General features: G+C 41.5%; 1 pseudogene; it reads left to right on the top strand.

Moving 5' to 3' along the window:
* The first annotated feature begins 287 nt into the window (after nt 1–287).
* LOC121760725 lies at nt 288–7,386 on the top strand (annotated as a pseudogene).
* Nucleotides 7,387–8,309: the final 923 nt, after the last annotated feature.

The raw sequence follows: 8,309 nt of genomic DNA, 5'->3' as shown, positions 1-8,309 counted from the left end.
GCATCTCTGTACAACTATGTTGAAAAGGGAAGCTTACTCATGCAATAACTGCAACGTCGTGTATATCCAATTATCCATTTATCCCAACTTTCACCACCACCATCATCATCTATCCATTTGATTTATATATGGATTTTCTTGTTTCGGTTATCAAATCATAGTGTTGGCAATTGAAACTAGAAAAATAACATATAACTGTCCTACATCGGTGTCAAAAGAAAACTAAACTAGTATATAAATCACATGGGTCACTCCTCCTATCACCAATTGGTTTTAGGATGGAACCCATGGATTTCTATCATGTCGGCATGGAGGATATAGTGATCGTTGGAGTTGGAATTGCTGGTCTTGCAACATCTTTAGGACTACTCAGGTATCCTCAATAAAAATCTTCTTAAATCTTTCAATCAAGATCCAGACAAGTTGTTGTTATTTGATAATCGTATATTGGGAGTTTCAAGCGTAGTTTTAGAGTCAGCAGATAGCTTGAGAACTACATGATCTGCTTTAGGAGTTTGGGCGAATGGTTGGAGGGCGCTAGATTCTATTGGCGTAGGCCACATAATTCGCGTAAAATAAACAAAATTAGTGGGTAACAATGATTTTCCCCTTTTTTTATTTTAAATTTAGATCAATTAATTGATATTTCTGAAGTGTTCTCCTTCGAATCAGTTAATTTGCTCTTGTTTTGCAGAATTGTGACTACATCAGTTAGTTCTGGGGTTCAGACTGCAGAGCTACCTTTTAAAGATTCACATACACAGTAAGTGTTGCTTCATATAAAGGTAGCTTCATATCACTGGGATGCTTGGACTTGTAATGTAAAAAATTAGTGTGTGCATAGAAAAAGATTGATTGTTTTAACTAACTAATATATGACTGCATGCATTTACATGTGAAGGGGTGATCTAGAGTTTCGATGTGTGAATCGGAGAGTGCTGTTGGAAACACTAGCAAATGAACTTCCAAGAGGTACAATCAGGTACTCCTCGAAGGTGGTTCATATACAAAGAGAGGATCATGCCAAATCTATTCATCTATATGATGGAACTGTCCTAGAAACTAAGGTAATTGATGCTGAAGCAAGAACGCTTGCTCGAGATCTTAAGAAGTTCCATATGATATAATTATTGGCTTTGAATAGGTCTTGATTGGATGTGATGGGGTGAACTCTGTGGTGTCCAAGTTCCTAGGCTTTAGTACGCCGGCTTACGCTGGTCGAACATCTGTTAGGGGCTTCGTGTATTTTCAGGATGGACATGGTTTGGAGTCTAAGTTCTTGTAGTTCTTTGGAAAGGGTGTTAGATTTGGTGTTATCCCTTGTGATGATTATGCTGTTTATTAGTTTATCACCTTTCGGCCTTAATCCCTAGGTACTCATATATATCTTTCTGTCCTAGTTTATATTTTGTTCCATTTTGCACTCTGTGTGCTTATGTTCATTGTTCAACTCCAATGGTGCAGAGAAAGAGATGGTGGAGGATCCGGCCAAGGTGAAACAACTCGTGCTCAGCAAGCTTGGCAAAGTCTCCGATAAGATCATGCGAGTATTTGAAGAAACTGGGCTAGAAAACATGGTGTGTGCACCGTTAAGGTTCAGATATCCGTGGGAGATGCTGTGGGGAAACATAAGCAGGGACAACATTTGTGTAATTGGCGATGCCTTGCATCCTTTGACACCTGACATAGCCCAGGGTGGCTGCTCTGCTATGGAATACAGTGTTATTTTAGTCAGGCTTTTGGCAAGGGCGTTGAAGAGAAATGATGAAGGTCTTAGAGATGGTAATCGAGAGAGGCTGAACTCGTATTGATCGACATTGGGAACACAGAGAATAGGGAGTAGAGAGGTTCGTATATTCCCTGATGCATTACAATGATTTACATCCTCAATTATATAGGAATAATTGGTCACTATCTATGGAAATTGTATCAACCTATTCCAGGAAATAATATTCTTTGATATCAATCAATTATTCCCACAATCTTCTCCTCCCATTGATTCCGTTGATTGATTCCTTGCCATACTTTGACACTCCCCCTCAAGTTGAGCAACGGTATCTCCGATACTCAACTTGTCCAGAATTTCCTTGAAGATTTTTGGATGCACTGCTTTGGTGAGGATGTCTGCAAGTTGCTCTTCTGACTGAACGAATGGGAACTCTATGATTCCTCCTTCGAGTTTCTCTTTGATGAAGTGGCGATCAACTTCCACATGTTTGGTTCGGTCGTGTTGTACTGGATTTTCCGAAATGCTGATTGCGGCTTTGTTGTCACAGAACAATTTATTCTTCCCTGTGGGTGGAAAGCCAATTTCTGTCAACAATCTCCTTAGCCACATAATTTCCATTAGCCCACTTTTGATTCCTCGAAATTCTGCCTCTGCACCTGATAGAGCAACTACCTTCTGTTTCTTGCTTCTCCAAGTGACTAAGTTCCCTCCTGTGAATGTGAAGTATCCCCCGGTGGATTTTCTGTCAATTGGATTGCTACCCCAGTCGGCATCAGTATATCCATCGATTTCCAGATCATCTCTTTTAGCTAGGAACACTCCATAGCCAATAGTTCCTTTTAGGTATCTCACGATCCTTAATGTAGCCTCCATATGGTCGACTTGAGGTCGGTGCATAAACTGGCTAATAATGCCGACCGCATAGGTTATGTCGGGTCTAGTGTGTGAGAGGTAGATGGGTCTCCCCACTAGCCATTGGTATCTCTCTCGGTCTGCAAGCTCAGCTCCCTCTTCCATCTTCAATCCATGATTGGGGATCATCGGAGTTTCTGCAGGCTTGCAGTCTAGTAACCCAGTTTCTGCAAGAAGATCTAGTACATACTTTTTCTGCCTTAGAAATATTCCGTGTCTGGATCTCAACACTTCAATTCCAAGGAAGTACTTTAGTGCTCCCAGATCTTTCATCTCAAATTCTTTGGCCAGATTTTCCCTCAAGTTTTGGATTTCTTCAGTATCATTTCCCGTGATGATCATGTCATCCACATAGATGATTAGACATGTCACTTTTCCATCCCTTGTCTTGGTGAAGAGTGTATGATCTGAATGGCTTTGCTTAAATCCACGTTTGAACATTGCTTGACAGAATCTCCCAAACTAGATTCTTGGGGATTACTTTAATCCATACAGTGTCTTCCTGAGGTGACACACTTGTCCTGCTCCAAACTCTCCTGAGTATCCCGGGGGGACTTCCATGTACACTTCCTTGTCCTTCTCTAATTCACCATGTAGGAATGCATTGGTTACATCAAATTGGTATAGAGACCAATCTTTGCAAGCTGCCACAGAAAGTAGGGCTCGAACAGTGTCTAATTGGCAGCTGGGGAGAAGGTTTCCTCATAATCTACTCCATACACCTGTGTATATCCCTTGGCCACAAGTCTTACCTTATATCTCTCGATTGAACCATCAGCACGCCGTTTTATAGTGAATATCCATCGGCATCCAACCGGTTTTTTTCCTGTCGGCAGTGTACACTTCTCCCATGTCTCATTTTTTATGAGAGCAACTATCTCCTTCTTCATAGCTTCCCTCCAATGCTTGTGTTTTGAAGCCTCCTCAAATGACTGTGGTATCTCCTCTTCTTCATATAGGGCGGCTTCGAATGCACGGGCCATTTTAGTAAGTTGGCTTTGAGCAATGTTCGCCACTGCATATCTGGCCTTTCTCCCTTTCCAGTCAGGAGAGTACCTCCGTGGAGGGATTCCTCTTGTACTTCTGGGGGGTAATTCATATGGTTGCCATGTGTCTCCATCTTCATTGTTCCTATTCACATTAGTATTCTCCAGCCGTACATTATCAATAACTGAATTGTTTACCTCAGGATTTGAAGACGGGGTTGAAGTCGGAGGAATGTCACCTAACTCCACTTCTTGTTCTGCGGGATTCAACTGCCCAGCAGTACCACTACTATCCTCTGTTGGACCGACGTCTGTGACAGGACTTGGCTTAGGTTGATCCTCTCCCCCTGACTGGTCTCTCCCCTGGCTAGGTATAGGTGTAGGAAGCCAATTTAGTAGGTCACTAGTAGGACTATTATCCTGCTGAATCTCCCCATGACTACTAGATTGGCTATAAAAGTATTCCCCTTCTACAAAGTCACAATTCATAGTTGTGTGCATGCGATTTGTAGTCGGATCATAGCACCTATAGCCTTTCTGGTTTTTTCCATATCATAAGAAGACACATTTGAGGGCGCACGGTGAAAACTTAGTACGTTCATGTTTAGGGATATGGACGAAGACCGTGCAGCCAAAAACTCTAGGTTCAAGAGAAAGTGACGATGGTAACTCGAAATGTTTGGAGAAAATGTCTAAGGGAGTTTTGAATTGGAGGATTCCAGTGGGTAGGCGGTTCATGAGGTAAACTGCGGTTTCCACGGCTTCGGGCCAAAAGGCTTTGGGTATTTTAGATTCGATTAAGAGGGCTCTGGTGACTTCTAGGATATATCTATTTTTTCTCTCTGCTACCCCGTTCTGTTCTGGAGAGTAGGCACACGATGTTTGATGGACTAGACCATTTTCTCGAAAAAAGTCTTGTATTTTTCCATTCACAAATTCTCCCCCATTATCCGACCTAAGGATTTGGATTTTTTGGTTGTACTAGGTTTGGATAAGTGTATAGAAATCTGTGAACTTTTCGAAAACTTCAGACTTATTTTTCAAAAAATACACCCAAGTCATACGAGTGTAATCATCCACAAATAGCACGAAAAAATGAAATCCCTGACCACCAGTAACGGGTGCAGGACCCCACACATCAGAGTGAATCAAAGCAAATGGTTTTTTCATACTAGTGTTATTTAACTTAAAGGAGTGTCTATCACTTTTGGCCAATAGACAAGTTTCACAATGAAAAGACTGCATAGAAGTAGCTAACTTAGGATAAAGTAAACGAAGATATCCTATAGATGGATGTCCTAACCGTCGATGCCAAAGCCAAGCCTGCCTGTCTGTCAGTCCGTGAGTCAGCATCCCAGTACTCTGTTGGGCTATCTCATCCACATAGTATAGTCCGTATCGTTCAGTGCCACGCCCAACTATCGTCCCCGTCTTGATATCCTGTAACATACAAAATTTCAGTTGCATTAGTAACTTGAAGTTCAGTTCCTGAGTCACATGACTGATGGATAACAGCTTGTGTGATAATGATTGAACATAAAGACAGTTAGACAGGCGTAACGTAGGGGAAATATTAATTGTTCCCGCTCCCCGAACTTGCGCTAGGTCTCCACTGGCTGTCTGGACATAGGATTTTTGAGATTTTGAAATGGTTAGAAAATCTGAGGCATCAAATGACATTGTATCGGTGGCTCCGCAATCAAATATCCATTGGGTGTCTTTGGTATGTGACTGGGAGGTAGAGGAACATGCTAATGTTTCAAATGAGTTTCTACACGGAATAGATGGCTGAATTTTGGGTTGTTTCTGTAACTGGGGTGCAATTTGCAAAGTTTTGGCTATGTTGGGGTTATTTTGAGGTTTGGGAAAAATTCTGGGTGAATTCTGAAATTCATGGGAGTTTGGGGGTGGATTTTCGAATTTATGACTTTCTGGGGGTGGATTCTGGGATTTATTTAGGAGTGGGGGTGGCTTATGGAATTTAGGATTCTTGGGTGGGGAAGAGTTGGATTTATGGAAGTGTGGGGGGTTATTTGAGACGGGTTCTCTCATGGTGTTCGAGACCTTCGCGTCGCTGGCCTTCCTCCTCGCGGCACCTTGGTCGGCGGTGGGTGTTCGGTCCTCGCCGCTCGCCCAAATCTCGCGCCTCCTCTGTTTCGTTCTTCTTCCTCGCTGCACAACCTCCACCGCCAATGGAGCTTCAGCCTGCGACGGGTGCTGCTGCCGTCTGGTGCTACTGCTTCCGCCGCTGATGTTGATGCTGTTGACTGAATCAATCGGATTTAGGTTCGGATGGTGACTCCGGCGGCTGCTGACGGGTGGTGACTCCGGCGGCTGCTGACTGAATCGATCGGATTTAGGTTCGCCGCCGCCGCTGGTCTTCTTCGGGGTAGGGAAACGAAGTCTGTTGATTCCTTACTTTCTTCACCATTTGGGTGTGACTGAGTTGCAGAGAGTGGCTCTGGCGGAGGGGGATTGGTCTCAACGCCGAAGTTCTTCGGTTGGTTGGAATTTTGGTTTTGATTAGTGTTGGCTTTGTACAAATCAATTAGATTTGAGATTGTCTCGATCAATAGTTCGGAAGAGTGTATTTGGCCGTTCTCCATTTGAGGTTTTTTTTTTATTTCCTGCTCTGATACCATCTTAGAGATGGTAATCGAGAGAGGCTGAACTCGTATTGATCGACATTGGGAACACAGAGAATAGGGAGTAGAAAGGTTCGTATATTCCTTGATGCATTACAATGATTTACATCCTCAATTATATAGGAATAATTGGTCACTATCTATGAAAATTGTATCAACCTATTCTAGGAAATAATATTCTTTGATATTAATCAATTATCAATCAATTATTCTAACCATCTTCTCCTCCCATTGATTCCGTTGATTGATTCTTTGCCATACTTTGACAGAAGGCAACGAGCACCACGTAATCAGTGAAGCGCTGGAGAAGTTCGCGAGGGAGAGATGGTGGAGATGCTTCGATCTGATTAGTAGTTCGTATATTGTAGGTTTCATACAGCAGAGTGATGGGGTCTTGCTGCAGTTTTTTAGTGATAAGTTTATGGCTAGGTATATGGCTGGAGTTGTGTTTAAGAAAGCTAGTTTTGATTGTGGTGATCTTATTGTTTCTTGAATGTGATTCTAAGTGTTGAGGTGTAGCGTGCAAGGTTTGGTTTTTCTAGGCTATTGCTTGCTAGTAGTTGTACGAAACAGAGTCATCTGGTTGGACTAGTCATAATAGCTATATACATGAAAGTATTTGCACTAATGTATAATATTAAAATAAATATATATGCAGTGTTGATAAAAAAGAACTTGTGGAAACACTAGAAAGTGAACGCCCAAGGGGAGTCATCGGATACTCGTTCAAGGTTGTTCATATTGAAAGTGAGGACGGGGCGTAAACTCTATACATCATGCTGATGGAACTGCTTGGCTGATTTTCAAATGCAATGGGGTCATTTTGCAAAATTGGTAATCATGTCCTAGGTTATTGTTGGCTGTGAAGGAGTGAACTCAGTGGTTTCCAAGTTTCTAGGCTTCAGCAATCCTTCATTTACTGTGTGGTCAGCTGTTACGGGCATCGTGCATTGTGTATTGAACTCAAACCCATATTTTAATGAAGCTGGATACGACAAACAAGTTGGGACTGCTGAAGGGGTAAAAAAATTCTGTCCTACCTACAATCTGCACACATTTTTGTTGCTTGTTTGGAGACCTTTGTGAAAATATATTGAATTAATCATTGTCCTTATCACACCCCATATTTACTTGCAATTTCAATTCATTATTGTCTGCCTCATCATTTTTCGTCTTTTAGAGTGCTTGTAGTTGCCTTGATGTTCAATTCCTAGGGTTTAGAACAAAAGATCCTTCAACGCTGTTACTGAAAAAACAATATCCCCAATGCACCCATTTTACAATACTGGGAACTTTGTTGGAATGATTAATGTTTGTTGCGATGTAATCACACCAATCGTTGCAAGATTTTGAAGAGCTTGTTTTGGAGCACTTCAAGAAGCGTAGGACTTACATTGTCAAGGCATGTGATGCTTATATGAAAGGGAACCTCATTGGCTCGCTTTCAAAAGATGCCTCGGCCAGTGACAGTATTACCAACTTGAATTCAGTTGGTTTCCAAAACTTCTATCTGCTCTGAATGATTTTGGAGCCATGTATCGAGATTCAAGAATGAATTCGAGCATGTTACATAGTTATAGCAGTATTCATAAGATATTTTGTGTGAAACAATTGTAATGTTAGGGTGTCCAAAATAGAGAGCCGCGGCGGGGTTGGAGGACATGGACGTGCCACCTACTTGGTAATTTTTTCTAATTATTATAGTCCGGTAATTTTTTTTTCTAATTGAATTAAAATATACCAATAATTGAAAAAATAATTAGATTTGTGGCTGTGGCTTGTTCACTGTTAGGATGGACAAGTTTTTGTGGCCTTGGACAAGAATTTGTGGCTTGGGCATGGACTAACTATCGTGGACACCCTTATGTCTTACATTAAAGGCGTTAACATGAGATATTTCCTTTAAACTTGAGACATTGAGTTAAAGGGTAATATGATTTGAGACAAATGACATTCGACAAGTTATTAAATTTAACATTCTTTACTTTTGGTTTTTTTGTTGAAATGCTTGATTATGAAATCCATCTCAGTGGATAG

Source organism: Salvia splendens, chromosome 13 (genome assembly GCF_004379255.2).
Source record: "Salvia splendens isolate huo1 chromosome 13, SspV2, whole genome shotgun sequence".
In the NCBI taxonomy this organism is placed as follows: Eukaryota; Viridiplantae; Streptophyta; class Magnoliopsida; order Lamiales; family Lamiaceae; genus Salvia; species Salvia splendens.
Note: the sequence above shows the minus strand (reverse complement) of the source record. Positions and strands in the feature narration are given on the sequence as shown.